Genomic DNA, 25,468 nt, shown 5'->3' with positions numbered 1-25,468 from the left:
CTTTTTCTCTCTTTTCTGTTTTCTCTTCTGTTGTTGTTGTTGTTGTGGCTGCAGGAAGAAGGAAAAGAAAATGCACGGGCCTGCTACTGGCTCTGTAGCTGAGCCACCTCCGCTACCTCGTGCAGAAAGAAGAGAAAAAATAGAGAAGAAAGAAAAGAATGAGGGAGAGAAAGACGCGTGCCGCAACGACAACCGTCGTCCACCACTGAAACGGTGGCGGGTGCAATGACGGCCTACTGCAGATAAAAATTCTGTGGCAGGCAAGCCCCGCTGCAAGCGGCGGTGATCCAGCTTTCCCAGCCCCATCAGGGGAGTACCAGCACCCTATTCAGGGATCTGTCCACAAGAGGCAGCGGAGGTGGCTCAGCTACAGAGCCAGTAGCAGGCCCGTGCATTTTCTTTTTCACCCCGCCGCGGTGGTGCAGTGGTAAGACGCCCGACTACTGTGCCGAGTTCCGGTTTGATCCCAACCGCGGCGGCTGCGTTTCGATGGAGGCGAAACGAAGAGGCGTCTGTGCGCTGGTTGATGCCAGCGCACATTTAAGATCCCCAGGTGGTCGAAATTCGAAGCCCTCCACTATGGCTGCTCTTTCTCTTTCCACTTTCACTCCCACCTTCCTTCCTTCTCTTACGGCGCGGATCAGGTGTCCACAGAGCACGTGTGACAGATACGGCGCCTTTCAATTCCTGTGAACCAATTATAAAAGTTCGCCGGTGTTGTATAATTTGTTTCTAGGAAAGGAGAAGTGCAGTATCTATCAGTCGCGGAATCCTGCTATTGTCTCGCGGTAATTGTTTTAGTTGGTTGCGACTGAAGAAAGAAGGAAAAAGTGCACGGGTCTGCTACTGGCTCTGAAGCTGAGCCACCTCTGCTGCCTCTTGCGGACAGCAGAGAAAATTGAGAAGAAAAAGAGGGAGAGCAAGAAGCGCGTCGTAAGTGCCGTCATCCACCACCGAAACGGTAGCGGGTGCAATGACGGCCTACAACAGATAAAAATCTGTTGGCAGACTAGCCCCCGCCACAATCGGTGGTGACCTACCAGTCCCAGCCCGTGAGGCCAGGAGCAGCTTCCACCTCAGATCTGCGGAGCCCGTGCGACGCACGTCCGCACTCCTCCGCCCTCCAGACGAATCCATGGGCTCCGCAGATTTCAACCCTCACGGACTATCTCGACCCACTGAGCCAGCGGCTTTTTGTTGGATCTGAAAGAACTAACAAGCTGGATCACCCGGATACCGGTTTCAAGACGGTAGGGCCATTTTTGGCAGTTTTACTGGACTTAGAAGCCCCACGTGGTTCGGGCGACTTTGTGGCGGGAAACGCTCGTCACTAAGCCTACTTAGGCTTACCGCGACTACGGGCGTTCGCGGGCAGCCAGGCCCACTCAGCGACAGCAATGCAGCCTGCAACCGCCTCCCGCAGCGCAGAATACCCGAATGTTGAACCATCAACGAGCAAAATAGCCCAGAATCTGCTAGACGTACAAGAGATGGACGACGCCTACTTCGACATATCCGACTCCGAGATATTGGCAGGCGGGGGAATCAAGGACTCTGCCATGCAGAAGCAGCAAGACATTCACAAAAAGAAGATGACGCAAATTGGGAATTGGCCATAACCAAACGGAGTACACGGGTTCCAATCCGACCTCGGCGGCTGCGTTTTGATGGAGGCGAAACGAAGTGGCGTCCGTGTGCTGTGCGATGTCAGCGCACGTTAAAGATCCCCAGGTGGTCGAAATTACTCCGTAGCCCTCCACTACGGCTCCCCTTTCTCTCTCTACTTTCACTCCCACCTTCATCCCTTCCCTTACGGCGCGGTTCAGGTGTCCAGAGAGTAAGTGGGACAGATACTGCGCCTTTCCCTTCCTGTGAACCAATTATTATTATTATTATTAACCAAACGCCAAAAGAAGCGACAAAGAAGAAATGGACGGAACGCCGCCGCAAACGCCGGAATTTCCTCGGCCTCTCAATTTGACCTCGGCGGGGAATCCCCGGTGTCTACGTCGACAGCTGGCGATTCCCGGTTGAGACAAGGTTTATAATTTAGTTTTAACTCTCGCCCTCGAAAGCGTGACACCTCTGCGGACAACCTTCTGTCGACAACAATGAGGCATTAAAGGTTTTCGCCTTAAATCACAGACGATGGACCAAGTTGTCCCCCTATGTTGTAAGTACGATGTCAAAAACCGGGCAATGACTGGTTACTACATAAATATTGTGCAATGATTATTGAAATCAAAACAAGATTCCAAATTTCTGTATTTTAAAACTGATCTAGATGCCATTTCACAAACTTTGTGGCAAAGGTATTTGCGGCGAATGCCATTCAAATGCAGTCACAATATCGCTGTAGCCGCCTAGCTCCCGCTCTGCTGTCCGCTAATTTGTTATACAGCTGGCATTCATATGCTTCCTCAATATTTTACACTTTCATTCCTTAGCAAAGCGCGCAAGTCGTCCGTAAACCCAATCGCGAAGAAAGATTTTTAAAACATGCTATGAATAATGTTTGTATTCTGCATACTGGTGGCCAGCGCAATTCGTATTACAAATTTTAGATCTACCAGACAATTAACCCAGACTAAAATTAATAATGGACTCCAATTTCGCGCTATCTTAATGTATGATTGATAAATCAGCTGGCGTTCGGAACAACGCGCGTACTGCGCACGCAATACATGACATCGGCAGTCAGTCGACTTCATTTAGTGTTCAATTTTGCTCACGATACAGTCTTAAGTTCACCGCTGCCATTCAGGCAATACGCGTATACGTACAATACGCGCATGAATATAAGTCCGTGGGAACAGTGACGTGATAAAATTCCGGGGTACACATGTAATATGTAACAATTATATTCCTGCGTTCTTTGATGAGGTATTTTCTCTTTTGCCTGCCGAAAGTGATGTAGTAAATCTTGTTTTCTGATTAAATCATTGCCCTCTCGCGGAAGTTCTGTAGTGAACGTTACATTGGCTACAAATTCGCTTTTTCGCTGTGGCGGTGGCCGCGCCCTGGCAGTGGTCGAGCTGTGGTCCACCATTCCTACATCACATTGGCGAGCTACATCAGTGGTGTTGTACTAACGACTGATGGCTGAAGTCATTAACCAGTACTAAATAATAACTAGACACTACACAGTACTAACTAATGACTAACTAGTTACTAATTCATATAAATTAGTTATGAGGCATGATGTCTAATTACTGGAAACGACGTCATATGACGTCACGACTGATGATGACGTCACCAGGCGAATCACACCAGAACCACCTAGACTAGGAGAAGGCCTCCGCACCCGCCCGCACCCATCCTCTGACGTCATCTCACTCTGCCCTAGCAGTGTGGTGTTGCCCTTCAGCACCAGATGGCGCTAGGTGCTACGCGACGCATGCGACGCGTGTAGCCGGTGCTATCGAGACACGAGACACCGCAGGAGAACGTCGCTGCACGTGGTTCGCTTTTTTGCATTTATTCCTCTGTGTACACGTGCGGTTTGTTCGATGTCATGGGCCGATGTTGTGTGCCAAACTGTAGAGGAAACTACGACAACGGGCCAAAAGTCAGGCTGTTTGGGTTCCCAAGTAATTCCGAACGAAGGAAAAAATGGCAGCGGGCAGTGCGACGGGACGATGTTGACGTTGGAAAACTGAAAGATCCACTGGTAAAAGGTTGTCTCGCTTTTCAATTAGTGCAGTAATGATTTATATGTACAATGTACATTGAAAGCGTATGAGTGCAAACTACGATAATCCATTGTTATGCGAATACGTTTTCAAGTGACCATTTATTTATACGTGTAAACCACGTGGGCTCGCGTGCGTTTGCGATCGTGTGTGTATATTCATTCGTTGAATGGCTCATAGATCAGTAAAATGCGCTTTTCACAGATCTCGCGCTTAGAATTGTAAGCGCATGTCGCAGTTTTGAGGGCGTCAATGTGTTTCACAATATGACGGCGCTGGTTGTTCCGCAGGTTTGTGAACGGCATTTCAAGCCCGAGCACCTACGTACAACATCTAAATACACGGACTGCGACGGACGGACCATCGAGGTTCAAATGAAGCTCACCCAGCTTACGCCTGATGCCATTCCAACGATCTTTCCCGACTGCCCACAATATATTTCGGATTCTCGCCAGTCTAGAGAAGACCCTGAAGCAAAGCGAGCACGTGTGGAGAGCGAACAGCTTCAAGAGGCCTTAAAGCAGTCAGCTTTGGCACATGAGAACGAGGAACGAGAAAACAAAATTAACAGCCTCCAAGACATCAGTGCACGCCTGCACAAGCAAGGAGAGAAAAGGTTTTGGACAGCGGTACCTTGCGACAGCTGCATGATCTTTGCTCACGTCAAAGTGACAGCAGGTGCTCCCAAGATTTTTGTGTCAGTGACTGTGTCGTCGGATATGTCTGTGTGTGTGTTTTGGAGAGGTGCTCGTCTTACATCTCACAAGTGTTTTGAGATCCCGGATTATATCCACGATTTCCGCGTGCTTGTTCAGCTCTTGGATAATGTTGAAGATCACTGCACTAAAGGAGAACCACAGCACGTGGACAAAGGAAAGGCTGCACTGAAATTGGTGATCTCACTTCTTGATGACATTTCAAGTGGAGGCCTTCTGGAGGGCGAGAAGTTGGGCGCTGTGATGTTCCTCAAAGAGCAGTGTCATCTCCTCAAGAAAAGGAATAATGCTGTTCGGTACTCTGCAGAACATTTGGTGTTGTGTAGCATTTTGTACACTATTTCACCACATGGCTACAAGTTTTTGAGAAGCAGTGGAAAGCTAGTGTTACCTCATACTGCAACAATCAAGCGTGTCTGTGGTGCACACGATGTCAGTCCATTAAAGGAGCAAAATGAAGAGGGCTTCCTAAGGTATATGAAAAGGAGGGCAAGTCTGCTGAAAGCTCATGAAAGAAATGCTACATTAATGATATATGGAATACACTTACAGCAGTTTTTTGAATATAAGAGTGGCAGCGTAACAGGGGCTGCTGCCAACTGTTCTGAACCAGCTAAAACAGCGCATGTATTTATGGTGCAGTCACTCCTGTCACAGTTCAACGATGTTGCGCACATCCTTCCTGTGTCAAAAATTACTGCAGAGGAGCTTCATGAAACTGTAAAAAAAGTAGTCTTGAGACTTGAAGAAGCAAACATTCATATTGTTGCAGTCATTACAGACAATAATTCTATTAACCGCAAAGTAATGACCATGTTCAGTGAGGCTCAGAAGCTAGAAATTGTTTACCCCCATCCAGCTAATCCGCAGCAGCCCCTCTTTCACATTGTTGACTCAGTGCATTTGCTGAAATGTATCAGGAACAATTGGCTAAACCAAAAAAAAATGCTGACAAATGTCTATATTACCCACCTTTTCCCCCTGGAACCACAGAAAATAAAATGGAGGGGGCTTCATTCACATCACTCAGAAAGCTTCATGAGGCTGAACAAACTAATACTGCGAAAGTGGCTTTTGGGCTAACGTATAAAACATTAAATCCCACAAATATTCAGAGGCAGAATGTGAAACTTGCTCTGCAAATTTTTAACATTTTTGTTTCATCTGCTTTGAGGCTAAGAGGCGAAACCCTGCATATGACGCTTGCAGATGGTACTGCAGATTTTATTGACTTAATTGTGCGATGGTGGAGCATCGTCAATGTCAAGACTCCCCATAAGGGACATAGAGTGAGAGATGTGTGGTAAGAACCAGTACGTGAAATCAATGGTGAGCAGCTGCAGTTCCTCGACACATTTGTTATCTGGCTCGACGACTGGAAAAGTAGGTGTGTGCATACAGGCGCTTTGACAAAAGAGACACACTCAGCTCTCCGGCTTTCCACATACGCCTTGATTGAAGTGTCAAGGTATTGTTTGGAGGAGCTCGGTTTTACGTATGTTCTCCTTGGCAAATTTCAAACCGATCCCCTCGAAGCTCGGTTTGGAAAATACCGGAAGCTGTGTGGGTCCCATTATAATGTGTCGATCACACAGATATTTGAAGCTGAGGCAAAGATCCGCCTCCAGAACACTCTGATCTTGCCAGATATGCCAGCATCCACTGACACTTGTAATGAGCCATGTGGTGAAACGCTGATTCACAAATATAACATAAAGCTAAGAAGCTGTGAGCTAAAGAAGCCCCGGGAAGACATGCCGGCATTGGTGTACATCGCTGGCTACTGTGCCTATGCTGCTTTGAAGCACCAAACTTGCAATGACTGCTGTGATTTATTCACAATTACTGAAAGAGAGCTTGAATGCAGTGATAATGTGTTGATTCATAATATGAGCAGAGGTGGCTTGAAATTTCCACAGCCTTGTGTCGTTCATGTGGTGCTGTGCACTAAGATTGTGCTGGAACATATTACAGGAAAAGAGCATGAGAATGTGTTTCATGCAGAAAGTAATCAAAGAGCTGCACTTCTAAGTGTGATGAAGTATTTGCTGTGTGACAGTGAAGACTTTGACACTTGTGCAACTGGTCACAGTCAAGAGTCAATGTTAAAGAACATCCTTATTCCAGCAGTAAACACTCTGCTGAAGAATTACGCGGCCTTCAGAAACGACAAAACAAACAAAGAAAAAAAAATAATGGAAAGAAGAGAAAGTTGACTACCCTCAAGTGAAAATGTGAGCTGTTTTCACGAATGTGTATGCTGCATTACATATAATATATGAACTGTGTGTTATGTTGTCGACTTCTCTGGAAACGTTTAACATCCCCGCCTTCCGCCTTCCGTTTCTCCTCATCCTCATTTTAAATTATTCAGCACTGTGAAGTTCAGATTTTTATTAAGCTAGTGAGATTGATGTATGTCATACTTTATTTATGTGTGTATTGTGTTTAAATGTCATTCTCTGATATTGAAAACCAATGCCAAATAAAATTTGTGACCTGAATTGTACGGCTGTGTGTGACAGACTGAAAAGAAAAGATGTTTTTCCGGCGCATCGTCTTTCTAACTGCAAAATCTGTAGTGTATTTTGTTTTATGGGGGTCAGCTCTGCTCCAAATGCCGAAATTGACGTGGAAAGAATTCGCCTTAGTCCTTTTAATCACACCAGTGCTCAATTTATACTGGATGCAAATAAATTCTAGACGTATACCTACGAACATGCTGCAGTATTTTTTTTTTCTTCTTTCGACGGCACCTCAAGCGGAGGCTGACGGGCCGGACGGGCTGAGTGTGGTGACGTCACGGGAGGAGTGCCGAGGCCTTCTCCTAGTCTAGGTGGTTCTGATCACACCCGTTATAGGCGGGCACATATACTTCCAGCGCCACACCCCTGACCTCACTTACTGCTCTGGTCCTATATCACCTCAGTGGTCAGCCACTGCCGATACACTTTTTAATGATCAGTATATTGCCGCGTGCCTTTATGAATAGAGGACAAAGAGGACGAAACTGAGTGTAGTGCGTGGAACTGCTCCGATCAGTGATCGCTGCCTTGTACTCGTTACATTTTCTGGTGGAGTAGCCAGGTACGATTTCCCACCGCCAACGACCGAAGAGAGCGTGCGGAGTCGGCGCTGCAATCTCGCGTCCAAGCCCCTAACGAAAGTATTGGAATGAACTACGTGGACATGATCCGCCTTTTTAGACGTGCTGATCAAAATATGTTAGAGGAGAAGAACGTGCGCCGCCTAATGCGCGGGGTGAAACAAGAACTATTTGCTGGGCTTGTGCGCAATCCACCTGGCACAGGATCAGATTTTCTAACGGAGGCCCCCATGATAGAACACTGACACAGGGCTCAGCACTATGACCGTAATGTGTCCACCATGTCACCGGTCGTCTATGGTTCCGGCTTCAACGGTTATGATGATGCTTTGAGGGAGCTTATTCGATTTGTGGTCAGAGATGAGCTGAGACACATTCAAATACAGTCGTCGAGGCTTCCATCACTCGCGGAGGTCGTTCGCGAAGAAGTTAGGCAAGCCGTCCAGGAACCGTCTGTGCCTGGTGCACACCCACCGCCACCGAGCGTGCCGACGTACGCGTCCGTGCTTCAGCAGCATACCCTCTGTGATCCTCCAAGAGTGAACCCCACTGTGCCTCATCCAAAATCTCCAATTCTATACTTCGCAACCTTGATGACAAATCAATCACACAGATTACAGAATATTTCAACAAATGCTGGGCGGAGTGCACCCTCCCCCAGTCTTGACGATACGCCAACGTAATATTTATACCAAAACCGAACAAGCCTCTTAAACTAGAAAACCTGCGTCCAATCTCGCACACCTCGTGTCTCGGGAAGCTTTTCGAGCACGTGGCACTTGCGAGATTGACACTTCACATGGCAGACGACGACCTTTACCCACACAACATGATGGGATTCAGCCCCCATCTCTCCGCTCAGGACGCCATGCTGCAGCTCACTCACGACATCTTCGACCCGGCTATCCCGGGCCACACAAAGGCAGTCCTGGCTTTGGATCTGTCCAATGCTTTTGATCGCGTCGAACATTAGGCGATCATGACTGCCCTCTCTCCTCTGAACATAGGTGTACGGATGTACACTTATATCCAGGCTTTTTTAACGGACTGCATGGCTGAGGTTCATTTCGGCCCCCTTACCTCCCAACCCTATACCCTCAGGAGCATCGGTACTCCACAGGGTTCCGTCCTCTCTCCTTTCCTATTCAACGCCACGCTCATTCCACTCGCCCGGAAACTGTCCACGATACCTCCTCATCTTAGACATACCCTTTATGCGGACGACATCACACTATGGACCACACACGGTAGTCATGGCGACATAGAGGTTATCTTGCAAAGCGCCGCATCCCTCACACAAGAACACGCCCAGAGCATCGGACTCTCATGCTCCCCAGAGAAGTCTGAGCTACTTATACTTCGCCCCACGACCCGCGGATGCCCCACCACACCGATTGTCATCGCAGTCGATGGCCGTCCCGTCCCAGAGGTGAATACGCTTCGGGTTCTGGGACTTCACATCCAGAACAATGGCAAAAACATCTTAACTTTTAAGAAACTAAAGCGGGTGACAGGCGCGATATCGCACCTCATCCGACGAGTTTCGGGTCATCACAGAGGCATGAAGGAAAACGACCTATGTCGTCTAATTCACGCCTTCGTCCTCAGCCGTTTCTTATACACAGACCCCTATCTCCGACTCAACAGGCAGGAAACGGACGCCTTGGACGTCATGTTGCACACGGCGTTCAAGACGGTCCTACATATCCCAATTAACACTTCCCCAGAACGCCTTCTACAGCTTGGCCTCCACAACACATGGGGAGCTTGTGGAGGCCCATCGCCAAGCCCAATACTTGCGTCTCACCAAGACCTCCACCGGTTGCCATATTCAGGAGACTTTAGACATTCGTGTCCCAGCGAATGACCCTACCCTCCTTCCCATACCTCGCCCCCTCCACCAAGACCTTCTCATCAAGCCTCTCCCTCGCAACATGCACCCCTAGTATCATGAGCAACGCCGCCGAGCCCGAGCAGCGGCGCTCCACAAATAGTACGGCTCCGAAACGGACGCCGTATGGGTGGACGCTGCATGCACGAATGAGGGAGCGGTACTGGCCGTCACAAATTCCTTCCTGTAGCCTGTTGCTACTGTCCCCTTCCCGTCGGTCACCTCCTCGGAGGCAGCCGAGGAAGCAGCCATCGCCTACGCGCGTGCAGACACGGAAGCACGCTACATAATTTCCGACTCGAAAACTGCGCTACTAAATTTTGCGCGTGGTAGATTTCACATTTCTCTGTTCAGCATACTGAACTCGCCCGCCGTTAACCCAAACCGCTATGTGGAGCTGATATGGGAACCTGCGCACTCCGGGAATCCCGGTAACGAGGCCGCCAATGCGTTAGTCCGAGGTTCTTTAAACCTGGCACCGGCGGCCTCCGATCCGTGATTCACGCGCGATCGCATGCACTCCTTCAGTGAGCTAATGCAGGCCTATCGGGCCGAGCGACTACTCTACCCTCCACCTCACCCATCCTTAGACAGCTACCACCAGACGCTCTGGCGACGACTACAAACGCGCACCCTCCCGTCCCCTTATAGTGCGTCTCGCTACCACCACACCCTCACCAATCCCTCCTGCACCCTTTACAACAACCCCACCACCACCCTCGCCCACATCCTGTTCCAAAGCTTGGCGGATCCTCCCCCGCGGGGTGGATCCCTTACCACCTGGGAGGACTGGAAAACCCTGCTGCACTCTGAGGACCCGGTTCGGCAGAAGATCGCAACAGACTGGGCTGCCGACGTCATGAACCACTTGGAACATGAACGTTTGAGTGTAGTGGGGCCGTGCGGGGGCCCAGAGGCATGCATGCCCCAAACTCCTGCGTTTTAATGAAGTTATTACCACCACCACCCTCCATCGAAACGTAGCCGCCGAGTTTGGGTTCGAACCCGAAGAAAGAAAAGAAAATGCACGGGCCTGCTGCCGGCTCTGTTGCCGAGCCACCTCCGCTGCCTCGTGCAGACAGAAGAGAAAATAGAGAAGAAAGAAAAGGAAGAGGGAGAGAAAGTCGCGCGCCACAACAACAGCCGTCGTTCACCACCGAAGCGGTGGTGGGTGCAATGACGGCATACAACAGCTAAACATTCGGTGGCAGGTCAGCCCCCACCGCAAGCGGTGGTGGCCTACCTGTCCCAGCCCTATCAGGGAAATGCTTCCTAGAGTTATTAGTAAGCACTCCACTGATGGGGCTGGGACCGCCGCTTGCGGCGGGGGCTAGCCTGCCACCGAAATTTTATCTGTTGTAGGCCGTCATTGCACCTGCCACCTCTTCGGTGGTGGACAATGGCTGTTGTTGCGGCGCGCGTCTTTCTCTCCCTCTTCTATTTCTTTCTTCTTTATTTTCTCTTCTGTGTGCATGAGGCAGCGGAGGTGGCTTAGCAAGCCCCACCGGGGTGGTGTAGTGGTGAGACGCCCGACTACTGTGCCGTAGTACCCGGGCTCGAACCCGACCTCGTCGGCTGCGCTTCGATGGATGCAAAACGAAGAGGCGTCCGTGTGCTGTGCAATGTCAGCGCACGTTAAAGATCTCCAGGTGGTCGAAATTACTCCGTATCCATCCACTACGGCTTCTCTTTCCAATTTCACTCCCACCTTCCTCCCTTCCCTTACGGCGCGGTTGTGTCCACAAAAAATGAGACAGTTACCGCCCCTTTCCCTTCCCATAAATCAATCAGGTGGCTTAGCAACAGAGCCAGTAGCAGGCCCGTGCATTTTTATTACAAAAGCAGTACTACTTTCACTTTTCAGCCCTTCGCGTTGCGAGGCGGTAGTTGCCACTGACCTTTAGCGTGACCTTTCGCGCGCCGCCAAGCACAGCTGCGGCCCAACATCAGCTGCGAACAAGGGCCCAACTCGCGCCGTCAACTCGCGAGGCGGTAGCTACCAACCGCGGCCTAAATCCCGCTCCCTCCGTGAGGGAACGCTACAGCCGGAGTGACGTCATCCCATCTGCCGCAAAAACGGGGGCCCCAACTCGCGCCGTCGGCTCGCGAGGCGGTAGCTACTCACCGCGGCCTAACTCCCGCTCTCTTCGTGGGGGAGAGCCGCGGTCAGGGTGACGTCATACAGTAGGATAAATTCGGGCCCTGGCTCGCGGTATCAACCAGATGTTGCGATGTCGCCTATGGCTAAGGCAGTTCGTCAGAATGCAAAGAGGAAGCAACGCGGGTACGGCCATTATATAAACAGCTGGGAACCCATAGATCTGGTGTCCATGCAATTTCAATTGAGTGCAACGTTGGATACTTTAGGAGGTGGCCAAGCGGCAGGTGGAACCAACGCAGTCTCCAGGGATGCTTTCATTTCTGCTGGCGTAAAGAATGCCGTTGCAGCCAGTGCCGGAGCGGCAGTTGCACATTCTGCCTTAACCTCACCCACAACCAAGTATATTGTTGCAGCCACGACACTCCTTACCTCGCTACTAGTTATACATAGAATAACCAGGTAGCACTCCGCACCCAGGTAGCACCGCACGATCGCGCTTATTTCGCATGCTAGCAAGGTGATGTTGAAAATCCTCCAAGGTAGGCTGCAGCAGTATGTGGATCGGGAGCTTCCGGACGTGCAAGCTGGGTTTCGCAAGGGCAGAGGAACTAGAGACCAAATTGCCAAACTTCGCGGGATCATGGAAAAAGCAAGAGAGTTCCAGAAACCCATCTACTTCCGCTTTATTGATTATGCGAAAGCGTTTGACTGTGTGGATCACAGCAGATTGTGGCAAGCTCTCCAAGAGATGGGAGTTCCAATTCACCTCATATGTCTCTTCAGGAACCTGTATGAAGGGAAGAGGCCACAGTCAGAACTGGGCATGGCCTTACTGATTGGTTTCCGATCAAGAAAGGAGTGAGGCAAGGCTGCATACTGTCGCCCTGCCTATTTAACCTATATGTGGAGTGCATCATGTGGAAGGCCGGTCTGGATGAGTCTTCAGCTGGAGTGAAGATTGCTGGAAAATGTATCAACAACCTTAGATATGCGGATGATACCACTTTATTTGCAGAAAGTGAAGTGGAACTCAAGAGACTTCTGATGCGCGTACAAGAAGAGAGTGAGAAGTTTGGGCTTAAACTGAACATTAAAAAGACAAAGCTCATGGCGTCTTCCCCTATCAAGTCCTGGAGCATCAATGGCCAAGAAGTGGAAGCTGTGACAGATTTTCTGTTCTTGGGCTCAAATATTACCTCGGAAGGAGAATGCAGCCATGAAATTAGGAGACGCCTGATTCTGGGAAAGAGAGCAATGGTTAGCCTTGACCGCCTAGTAAAGAGCAGAGACATTAGTCTGCCAACCAAGATTCGTATAACTCGTGCTATGGTCTTTCCAGTTGTGATGTATGAATGCGAGAGTGACTGTGAAAAAGGCTGACCGCCGAAGAATTGATGCGTTTGAATTGTGGTGCTGGCGAAGACTCTTGAGAGTTCCTCGGACTGCCAGTAGGTCAAATCAGTCGATATTGTCGACCATAAACCCTGACTGCCCATTGGAGGGTTAAACTCTAAAGTTAAAGCTCAGCTACCTTGGTCATCTAATGAGAAGAGAGGGGTCGCTGGAGAAAGATTTGATGTTGGGAAAAGTTGATGGTCACCGGAGAATGGGTAGGCAGCGAACGCGATGGTTAGATGGCATCCTCGAGGCACTGCAGATGAAGTTATGTGATGTTAGGAAGATAGTGAGAGACCGAAAAGCGTGGCGTGACATGGTCCATAAGGTCATGAAGAGTCGGCCACGACTGAACGACTGAACTGAACTGACTGAACCCCGCAATAAACAATTGGTGAACCATATGCTGTGGCCAGAGGTAATCACTGCATAACCATAAGCATAACCACAAGCACCACAACCAGCTACACCACCAGCTGAACCTAGACGTAGCCATAGCTATTGATTTCGCAATTACCAGGCTTAACCAAGCTAAGCCACTGCCAATTTTGTTTCCTTCTTCCTACAGCCACAACAACAAGAACAGGTGCACTGTATCAAGCAGGCGAGCGCGAAGCGACTAAAAGAGATATGTCAGCGATGAAGTAGGCAGCACACGACACCGCGTTCCGCTAACTCCTTTCTAAACGCGAAGATCCCAGTGCAGACAGCGCGTTTCGTGTCTCTGTGTCTTCTCTGGCGTTCTCTGGATCGAAGAATTGTGAGTATTACGATACGAAAAGAATTACCCACGATTACGTTACTTCCTAATGAGAAATTTGAGCGCAGCTCATCAGCTGTTCCACCTTTTCGATAGATTGAGGCAAATTTCGAGCAAGCCACGTGTGTACCATTACAGACAATGTTTTTTTTTTAATTTTTAATAAGTATTCCTTCAAGAAACACTCCACTAATAGTTCTTAGCGGTCATGAAAGAAGCTTTGGGGTCGGGAAAATGAAGAGAGCAATTGAGTTATCGGGAGGTTGCGGGAAGCAGCGCGTGGGCCTGTGGGAACATTGCGCGACGAACAGATAGCAGCGACTGACTGATGCCGCTGACGCCGCTAGCGAATGAGAACGGGATGTACGCACTGTGATCCGCTGATAGCAAGCCGGCATTTCGGCAACCGAAGAGCACCCGCGCCGCCACGCAGGAAGAGGGGAAGAACCCCCTCCTCCTCTTTCTGCATGACAGCGACGGTGTTCTACGCCGTCACTCCCTCATACCTGAGGAGACAGTTGAACGCGCCGGCCCCCTTTTCATCCTCCACATAAGAACCACTTCTCTCTCTCTACGCCGTCACGTTGTCTTGACTTGTTAGCGGCAGCTGCGGCATCAGTCAGTCGCTGCTAGTGCTGCCTCCGGCGACTCCCCCCCCCCTTCTTTCCTCGTGTTCTCCGGCTGCAGCGCGCGCTCGTGCCCCCATCGTTCGCCGCTGAGTGTACCCCCCCCCCCCCCCTCCTGCGAGGCTCCGGTTGCCGAAGCGCCGGCTTGAACTGGGGCACGCTGTAAGAATATTTAATTGGGGACACAGCACGGGCGAGGCACTGGACGCGTGTTTCCAGATAAAGTACCAGCCAAGCTCCTCCTAACCGGACCGCTGATCTCAGCGTTAGCGTCGATGTAGCGGTGAATTTTTGTTGGAAGAAAAAATACACGTACATCGACGGCGCCGTTGCGATAGCAACCTGCTGATATTGCAGCGCGCGTTTCTCTTGCGTGAGCCGTTTGCGAAGCCCGAACTGTTTCTCCGTCGTCGCCAGAAGCATCATCGTAGCACTTTGGTCTTAAGCCGTGCCCATTGCATCATTGCAGAAGCGAAGTCCAGAATAAGTTTTTGGCTGGTCAATACTACTGACGTAATTTAAATCCTAACAACGATGTGAAGAAAAGGTTTAAATTGCACTTTACGTTTAAATTACTCAGCCATAAGTCATGGTTATTCAATCGAAGGCACCGGGGAAGCAGTTTTTGCACTTTGGATAGCGTTAAAAGAGCAGGCAAAGGGAATCCTGCGTTTGAATGGGCGAATGTTAGAAAAATATAAAAATTCATAGGATATCCTTAACCACTTAATGAAGGAAATGCAACAGCGCCCCATACCGCTTCTATACCGCACAAATCACCAGCGTGCAAACGACTGAGCGGAAGATTGGAATAAGCAAGCGAGCAAAAGTACGGACGACTTACGCACACGAAAACCGCAACAAATGCTGCCATGGGTTAAGGATTTTTTTGCCTCAAGCAAGGCCAACTGCCATCAATATCTGCACGATCCCCGAAACGCGTAACCAATTGCGCGCGCCATGCCCCTTTAAACATTTTGTACAGGTCGTAGACACGCAGGTAGTGACGAAGTAAGTTGGCACGCTGCCAAGTTCACCGGGCGGGCTAAGGCCGCGCGGTTAACAATATAACAAACCATCAGCACCTCAATTTTGGCCTACGCCGACGGCGAGAAAGTGACAAACTAGTTAGGTAATGGAAACTACGTTCGAAATTACCTTTCAATGAGCTAGGCCCTCTGCATGGTTCGTATGCGCAGCAACCACCACACTTCATTTCTTATCGTAGTAACCACGAAAAGTCTCAGTGCGCCATCGCAATACGGTGACATGTGTACAATCATATTTTTTAAGAACCTGTATTTAATAAAATTTCTTGCCCGCATTTTTAACTAGCATCACTCATCCCATCCAACTCAAAAAGTATCATACAACTGAGTTATCTATTTGTGTTCCCCAACTGATTCATATGCTGCTTTAGCGCACCACATCACATTAGTGTTCGTGAATCTCTGATGTAGATTGAAGAAAGCTGTTAACCATAATTGTACCTATATTGTTTTGTATTGAATAAATTATACTTGGTGTTCTTTTTGCATTGTTGTGAAATTCTTTTCCCCTCTGTACTGTACCCTGAAAGAAGCTAAGAGAAGTAATGGTACAGAGGAGGTAAGAGGGGGGGGGGAGAATTCAGTGGGAGTTAGCAGAACCCAGTAAGAAGGCCTCTAATTTAAGGAAGGAATAAAGTAAGAAGCAAACCAAGGATCAAACGAGTGCGCGTCGAGAGGGCGAAAAGATGAGCGGGCACACTGATGCGCGAACGAAAGATACAAAGTTAAAGAACAAATGAAACGACCGATGGTTAATGCTTTGCTGCCATAATGCCGCAGCTTAATCGTGCAGCAGGCTCAAATTCCGGCCGAAACATTCTTCGCCTTCTGCGCTTTTATGTAGGCATTCATGAAGCTACAGATTCAAAAACCTGCACTTAATAATGGACCTAGACAAAAACCACACGGCAAAAACATTTTTCTCTCATCATCGGCTACAGTTTACGAGAAAACGACCCTCATATAGAGTGTATATTCACCATAAAAAAAGCATTGCCTCCCATTACGTCACAGGCCGCTGAGCGAACTGCCATCTCGTACGGCTTAGACGAACTAGAAGACTATCTGGAACAGGCGCGGCCCACTGTGTCCCCTCCTATATATCTTGCACCGTGAACTTGGGGGATGGAAGGGGGGGCGGAGTTGGTTACGAGGCCGACGCGGCCGACGCTGACGACGACGTCGACGCGAAACCCAGGTACGGGCACCGAAGAGCTGCGTTCTAAAACGGTACGTGATGTAAAGTTCACATAGTTCAAAAAGTGTGCTTCCATAGGCGAACAGTGAACGAAGTATAAGATTTTGGATCAATTTCGGCCACCTAGGGTTCTTGAATTGCGCTGACATAGCACAGCGCGCGCATAATCTGCGTGTTTATTAAATTCCCGCACCTCAACGTTGTTTATGCCCCATCGGTGGCAGAAGGATAGTTCACCGCGGAGCGAACAACTTGGTATGTTTGTACATGACTTAAGGTAAGTCTTGCAAAATAAGAGGGAGCAGGTTTTCTGCCATTAGCCAAGGCGCCATATAAACACACACCGGGGCAAAAGTAATTTAATGATGATCCATCGGTAAAGCTACTGTGAGTATTTTAGACGTTTATTCCAAAAAGAAAAAAAAACAGCCACTGCGGCCACTGCATTGTGCACTGACGTTCAACTATCATACAAGAACAGCGAGTTGCTAGGATACTCTAATCAACTAATACTGTTTTCGCCTACAAGCGTCATTTCATGTTTTCTCGTGATACCAAGCGCAGAACAGCTTTAGGTTCTTGATTTTGGTGAAATAAAGTAGGAATTGCTCCCTTGACTAGGTGAAGCCCATTTTTCTTCATCAAGTAATATATTTTCTTTATAGCTGCTCTAGTATTTTAGGGAAAGAAATTCATCCTTGAAATGCCGCGCAAACACCCTGTGCTTTTCAGCTAATTCTCGGCCGATCTGGAAAATACTCCGCTTCCACAGCTCGAAAAGCTTAAAATCCTATGGCAGCCGAAACATGGGGGCTTTTTCGTTTCTTTCACCGTACCCTGAACTACAGCCAATGACAAAACACTTAATCGCCAACCGTATACCATCCGCATATAAAAAAATAGTACACCGTATGCGCTCCTCTCCCGTCTGCCATGCTGTGTGCCGCACCGTCCGCGTGCTGGTTATCTCGCTGCGTGGTTTGTCGTCTGCATGCCCCTGTCGACTCATTCTCAAGCGAATATGCCGATGAAAAAATAAAAACGACACTGGCGGAGCTTTATCTTAAAGTTTTATATTAAGAAGAGATACAGGTTTGCGTACGCCCAAGCATGACAATGATTCCACTTGTGCGTTTATCGGCTAGCAGACGACGCGCAAAGCTCCATCTGCTCTCCGCCCCTTTTGCGCGACGCTCGTGCGGTGTATCGAGCTCGGCATTTTGTTTCGCTTCACTGTTGAGAGACGGCGCACCAATTATACCCGTGTTACACGGGCGTTTTCAACGGCCGTTCAGTTGAGCGTCAGTTAAACGCCATAACGGCCGTCGGAACGGAACGGTGGTGGCTGCGCTCACATGGCACTTTCCTCGTTTGCGAAATGGTTGAACAGCGCCGTTATCCTTGCGTACACGGGCGCATTGTGTTTCTGCGCTCGCAGTTCGGCAAGATGATCGAGCGCTCCGGCCCAAAAACGCTTTGCCTGGACAGCGTCACTGGCGCATTTACTTATAAACGTGTCGCAAGATCATCTTGCCACAAGTTTATGAGTAAATGCGTCAGTGACGCTGCCCAGGCAAAGCGTTTTTGCGCCGGAGCGCTCGCCTGCAGCGGAGACAGGTTGCTGCAGGGGGCTGCCATCTTGCCTACTTCACGACGAAACGGACGGAAACGGCGGTGGAATGGAGACCGCCCACCTCTGTTGGTGTCAATCGCCGTTGGATTTCCAACGGCACTCGCGCTGCTCCGCCTTTAGTATCTTTCTGCACGGAATTGATGGATGGATGTGATGGATGGAATATAGGAGCGTCCCCTTTGAAACGGGGTGGCAGCAGTAGCTATCATGCTCATTTTTCTCCCTATATCTTAATTATTGATTTAGAATGGTTACCTAAACCATCATTCTATTTGTTAAATTTTTGTTCTTGTATTACTAACATTATGTTACTTCTCTGCTTTTAAGCCACCAATCTTCCAGTCGTTTTTTGCTAGTTTCCACAGCCGGTTTAATCACCCGTACACTGTTTTCTCTAAACCCCAGAGCTTCAGGAACAGTGATTGCGCCTGCATCAACTTCGAGATAGATACCATTACATTCGAGTATAATGTGGTCAATTGTTTCACTGGAGTTACCACATATAGCACATGCGTCATCTCCAGTGTTAAATTTCTTTTTGTAGCTGCGTGTTCTAAGCCACCCTGATCTAGCTTCGAAAAGTAGGGCACTGCCTCTTGAGTTATCAAAGAAATCTTCCTTCCTGATCTGCATTTTCCACTTTCGGTATAATTCCACACTCTGTTTCGTTTCCATCGAATTTATCCAATTTTTACCTTCTATGTTTTTCACCTGTTGCTTAATGCTCTTTATTTCTCCTTCCTTGTGACTAGCATACTTACTAGTTAGTTTCCTAGTTCTTTTCCTCCATTGTGAGTCAACGCTTTTTAAGTACAGGTATTTAAATACTTTAGCTGCCCATCTGTTACTGTCCAATCTCCTCAGGCGTTCCTCATATAATATTTTACTCTGAGCTTCCCGTACTTCGAAATATGTCCAGCCCATATTTCCCTGTACCGTCTCATTTGTAGTTTTGCCGTGGGCACCTAGTGCTAATCGTCCAACGGATCTCTGATTTATTTGTAATGTCGACTGTACCTCTGATTTTAGGCACAAAACCGCATTTCCGAAAGTAAGTCCGGGCACCATAATTGCTTTCCAAATACCCCTCAAAACCTCATATCTGTTGTATCCCCACAATGCCTTATGCTTCATTATCCCGGCATTCCTTCGCCCTTTGGGCTTAAGTGATTGGTCATGCTTTCCAATGTATGCCAATCCTTCGTTTACCCATACCCCCAGATATTTATATTCTGCTGCTCTAGGTATTTCATGGCCTTCTATTTTAAGACCCTGATCAGTTGAGCCGTTGAAAATCATCAGACCCGACTTGACTGCGCGGAAACTGAAGCCTAGGGCGTCCCCTTCGTCTCCGAAATACTTAACTAGAGTTTGCAATTCTTCCAGACTCTCAGCTAGCAGCACAATATCGTCGGCATTCATCAAACCGGGGAGGCGCTGCTCTACCACCTTTCCACCTAATCTATATGACCGGTTAAAACCTAGGTTACTGTCTTGTATCCTCCGTTCCAGGTATATCATATAAAGCACGAACAGCACCGGTGATAGAGGACATCCTTGTCTTAATCCTTTGCATACTTTGACGTCTTCCGTACTTCTTATCCCTTCCCACGTAATTTTTTTACTTTGTTATTCCGGTATATTTCCTTTGGAACTCTATTATCTCATAACCAATACCTTCTTCTTTTATTATCTTCCGATACCTTCTTCTTTTTGGAAAATATTGGGCGCGAGCGCCACCTATGGAGTGAACGGCGCTAGCGTCGACCTAGGGGAGAAAGTGGGATCACGTGACTCGTCATGCGGCTGCTGCAGCAGACTCTCGATTCACTTTGTGCGTATTAAGCGCTAATAGTCACGTTTTCTTCTGTCGTTTTGCTTGATAATGACTGCCAGCATTGTACTTTTGATGTTGCATCGCTGCTGGGGTTGCTAAAGTTTATTTAAGCTGTTGCCACGGTCCGTTATTGCTCTGTATCTGGACGTACGCGACGGAACCCGGCGCAAGCTCCCATTGCTACCTGAAATAAAAAGCTTACGGAATCTTCTTTATTCAAGAGTTTAATGGGTACAGAAAAGAGTGGTAATTTTCTTCTGTAGCAGCAATTTCAGCGAGCAAGATTTTGTCCGTGCAGTTCGCGCTAAACAGTTCGGTGAGTAGCGGCAGAAATAACGGCGCCCGCGTTTTAATTTGTGCTTATCATTTGCGAAGCTAACGACGATCTATTTCCGGCAAAATACAAAATATGCTGCTTTCATGGAGCAGTACGCTCTCAGAACAAGGAAAGATCGTGCGAAAGACAGAAGGTCTAATTGTTCTGAACGAAGGTGTTGACACGTAGTTTCACTGAAGGAAACGGGCAGCGGGTATGCATGATGAGTAGCCTCAGGCAGCATCTGCAGTGCTGATGTATTTTCAAATGTCAGAGTACGTGAATAAATGGGAAGTAGAGCATTACGTGTGATATGGTGAGGTATGCGTCAGCGAAGCTATTCTGCGCGGGGAAAACAGATATGCGCGCCCAAATCATGATTGCTAATAACCGGTAGTCAGTGCGCAAGCATTCGCTGCGCGGGAAGCATGTTTTCACACTTGTTATAAAATTAAACTCCGTCTTCCCCACACTCTAACTTGTCTGTTCTACTATGTTCAACAGAGCAGGTGAACGAAACTGCCTCCGCCGGCGCTATTTGAAGGCGGTCAGCCTCGGTCAGACGCCTGGCAGCCCTGCTTCTTCTAGCAAAGAATTCTTATAACTGAAATTCATTGGCAGCTTGCTGCTGACTGGTTGTGTGGAAGCTTCAGTTCCTTCCATAATGGCAACAACTCTGGCCAGTGTGCGTCCTCGTCCAAGTAAACTTATCGGCCGGGCCCACGCTTCGGCAGCTAGCTGGCTCGATGAAGTGCTGTCTTGCTGAATGAATGGACATAATATCTCAAATTAAGCTTAAACAAGCCCGAACTGAAGTGTATATAAATAAATATGTGAACGCAGCATTAGCGCGTACCTGAACTGCATAGGAAACGATCGCACCGTAGCAGTTCAACGCGCGTTATCCTACTTAGCACGTCACACGGGGCTGCCGAAAGGTGGCGCCACCGTATGTCCTAGCGCCCAATAGAGCGGAGGAAAACACATCGGCGACGAAAGGGGAACGGAGGGAGAAAGTACAGTCCGAAGCTGAACGCCGGACGCGGCTCGGCGTGTGTGTAGCAAAATCGGCCTACGCAGAATGCATTGCAGCAGGCCAGATTCCGCGCTCTTGTCTTATCTTAATCCGTGGTCGGAGCCAAGCTTCACAGCCACGGCTAGCTGCGCAGCCCCCTCGCCAAGCTTTGCCGGCATATCCTAGCAACGCTTAAGAGGTGTGCGACTCCCCCTCATTAAAAAAAAAATATTCTCCAAATCGGGAATCGAACCTCCAACCCTGGGATCCCCAGCCTAGCGCTTTACAGCTCTGCTTAATTCCGCTTGTCTTAGACTGCAATCAACCAAAGGATCAAGCAGGTTTTCAGAAACGGTACTCTACTATCGATCATATCCATACCATCAACCAGGTGATAGAAAAATGCTCGGAATATAGCCAGCCCTTATACATAGCATTCATTGATTACGAAAAAGCATTTGACTCAGTTGAACCTTCAGCGGTGATGCAAGCATTGCGAGATCAGGGGGTAGACGAGCCGTACGTGAAAGTGCTTGAAGATAGATATAGGGACTGCACAGCAAACATAATTCTGCATAAAGAAAGTAACAAAATCCCCATAAAGAAAGGTGTTAGGCAAGGAGACACGATCTCCCCAGTACTACTCACAGCTTGATTAGAGGAATAATTCAGAGACTTGGAATGGGAGCAGTTGGGGATAAGGGTAGATCTGCGATTCGCTGATGACATTGCCTTGCTAAGTAACTCGGGGAATGAACTGCAAATAATGATTGATGACCTAGGCAGGATAAGTAGAAAGGCATACGCTTAAAAATCAATATGCAGAAAGCTAAGGTAATGTTCAACAGCCTCGGGAAGGAACAGCAGTTAACGTTAGGTAGCGAAGCACTGGAAGTAGTAGGCGAATATGTCTACTTAGGACAGGTAGTAACCGCAGATCCGGACCATGAAAAGGAAATAACAAGAAGAATAAGATTGGGATGGAGCGCATTTGGCAAGCACTCGCAGATTATGACCAGCAGCTTACCGGTATCGCTCAAGAGGAAAGTATACAAGAGTTGCATCTTACCTGTACTCACCTATGGGGCTGAAACGTGGAGGCTAACCAAGAGAGTTCTACTTAAGTTGAGGACAACCCAGAGGGCTATGCAACGAAAATGGTAGGGGTAACAGAGTGGGTCAGAGAAATAACTCATGTTACTGACATTCTAGTGAAAATTAAGAAGAAATGGGCATGGGCAGGACATGTAGTGCGAAGAGAGGATAACCGATGGTCGCTTAGGGTAACAAACTAGATTCTAAGGGAAGGAAAGCGTAGCTGGGGGCGGCAGAAAGTTAGGTGGGCGGCTGAGATTAAGAAGTTCGCAGGGGTCAAGTGGATGCAGCTAGCACAGAACATGGTTAATTGGAGAAATATGAGAGAGGCCTTCGCCGTGCAGTGGGTATAGTCAGGCTGACGTTGATGATGACCGTGAGGATGATAGCGGGATTCCGCGAGTGAGAAGAGGATATCGACGGAATGTCCTCTTCCCATGTTTAAGTATGTACGACCGACTCGCCCAACAACGTGCTCTCTCCCAGTCATACTGTCCCATGATACAGCATGTGGAGGGATGTAGCATTACGTTTTCCTTTTATTTATGCTATAGAATACAAAACAGCTCTGAAATTCATGTGTTCAGCGGGTGTAGAAACCTGTGCTAGGATATCGGCGTAGAATTAATAAACAATGTTCAAACGAGCTAAAAATACCATGTCCTTATGTTTTAAAAAAAGCTTCATAATGAAGAGACACGTGTTTCTGTCATTTGGTTCTGAATGAGTTAATTTGGGCGTGTCACACGGCTCGTTGCGATTGGAAATCAGAGTGATTAGGTACAAGACAAAAGTATATTGTTTTTAAATATCGTAAGTTTGAATTCCAAGAATACTAATACATATTCCTTTTTATACCATTGCACAAGTTTTGCTGCAATCTGTTTTTCTGTTCACTCATTTGCCACAACACTGCAATCATTTTGTGTAAAGGGCGATAAATAAGGCTTTGATGTAATTAATTACGCAGTTACCTGAGCTTTTATGATGGAAAATAGCTGCGGCTTTTACGGCTGGATTCAGGTTCACTGTAAAAAAGCAGATACCATTCAGACAGAGCAGTAGCTTTGAAGCCATTTGAGTTCACCTGTTCACAAGGCGCTGTAGCCGATTGCTTTGCACCTGCGGCCTGCCTACAGTGTTACCTCGATATAATTAAACATACCCAACTAGCGCAACAATCTAAATTATTGATAGTCACCACGACGCCACTCTAATAGCTCAATGCAGTTTCTCATAAGGTTGTCTGTCGTATTTTAAAACCTGCATTTTCTTGTACTTAATTTTGCATGATGCTTTCAGCATGGGATTATGCACAATGGCACGTACACGCATCATTTCCATTATATTTTTTCATTTTGTTTTTTATGTTTTTTACAGATGTGATGCGTGAAAGCAGAAATGGCAGTTTTCGATTTCCGGAATTTCATCCGCATATGGTTGCCGGATTCGGTGCATCGAAAGTGCAGCAAGAAGATGCCGTTCGCTGAGCCAGTGCATCCTTTCCAGCAAGGCTGAACGCAGTTGCTCATAAGATGATGTTTGTCATCATTTAAAATTTATATTTCAGTACTGTACGAAGACTGCAGTACGGGATTATACTCAATGACACGTGTACGTGTGCTGTCCATTTTTCGCCTTCTTTGTTTCTCTTTTTAAAAAATCAGCCTGATTTCTACTTACTGCAGTAAGACCTGTATTTTGATCTTGGTTTTTTACAGATGCATGCGCGAAACCGGAAATGAAAGTTTTTGATTCCCAGCATTTCACCCGCAAATGATTGACAGGTTTGTTACATCAATAGGGTGGTAGGAACAAGCTGTTCGCGGAGCCATTTCACCCTCTCCGGCGAGGCACTGTTCCTCTTCCAGCACAACCACTGAACGCCTGGATGCCTCGTGGGATGCTCAGTCCAACTCTTTAGTGACGGCAAATTATAAAACCGCAAAACATGCTCGTACAGCTCCGATACCTTCCAAACTCTGCATCTCCGCCAGATAACCTTCATCCTCCAACTGACACTCCTCATTGATAGATCTCCAATCCCGACAAAAACCTTAACCTTTTAAACGTCAATACAAGAAGCATCGTTAATAAATCTTTGGCCCTTCTTGCTCTCGTTTCTATATACTCTCCCCATGTGCTATGCATCACCGAAACGTGGTTGCATGAGGGTGTTCAAGACACGGAAATTCCTCCTCCTGGCTATGTGGTATTTGGAGCTGATAGGCAAACCGGCAAAGAATGAGGCGTGGCTCTACTCTTCCGAGCCGATTTCAAAGTCACTCTTTTACCTCCTGATGCCGAATCTGTATGGTGCAAATTCACATTGTCTATATGTTCCATAGTAATTTGTGCCTTTTACAGACCTCCTGGCTCCAGTATCGATAACATATTTGGCCTCAACCGATTCATGTTCGCAAATAACTTTATCGCACCTAATTTTATCTCTATGGGAGATTTCAATGCGCAAAATATTCAGTACCAGTCTATGTAGCCTTCTGGGAAAGAGTCAAGCGAGTGTAGAGAAATCCTGAACGTTTTGTTAAGCTTTGGACTTACCCGGGTTATTACTGAATCTACTCGGAAAAGTGCTCTCGTAGATTTCGTTTTTCTGTCTACTGATATATTTACTAAAGGTTACAAATATGAAATTATTGGCGGCATCTCTAGCAGTTGTTGTGTCTATTTCATGCACAATTTATAAACCGAAGAATAACTTCTTTTCTTGATATTAACAAAGCTGATGATCTATTTATTACTGAATATCTGTCTAACTGTTTCGATAACTAATTTTTGAAGCTCAGCACTGCAAATGATATCGATGCTCTTGTTAGTTGTTTTGAGGGCTTTGCTAAGACATGTACAGATCGCTTTGTTCCTCTTAAAACTAAAAGAGAAATACCAAGCTGCCTAGGATAAATCGAAATATTTTGCACTTTTCCCGCCGGGTAAAAAGGCTTAGACTTCTGAAACCAATAAGCAATTCAGACAGTATCATTCGATTTAAGCAAGCGAAAAACGAGCTCCGTCTTGCT

The 25,468-nt window shown here is 47.7% G+C and overlaps 1 protein-coding gene and 1 pseudogene across 1 annotated transcript in view; one reads left to right on the top strand and one right to left on the bottom strand.

Annotated features, from left to right (window-relative positions):
* The window catches only part of LOC146194326 (uncharacterized), a 441,606-nt gene that overhangs the window by 46,452 nt on the left and 369,686 nt on the right, over positions 1 to 25,468 (bottom strand). The gene's annotated exons all lie outside the window — the stretch shown is intronic.
* LOC146194328 (uncharacterized) lies at positions 3,431 to 5,806 on the top strand (annotated as a pseudogene).

Source organism: Amblyomma maculatum, chromosome 3 (genome assembly GCF_055883805.1).
Source record: "Amblyomma maculatum isolate TAMU_Amacu chromosome 3, ASM5588380v1, whole genome shotgun sequence".
NCBI lineage: Eukaryota > Metazoa > Arthropoda > Arachnida > Ixodida > Ixodidae > Amblyomma > Amblyomma maculatum.
The sequence above is the reverse complement of the archived record's forward strand: the minus strand, read 5'-3'. Positions and strand labels throughout refer to the sequence as shown.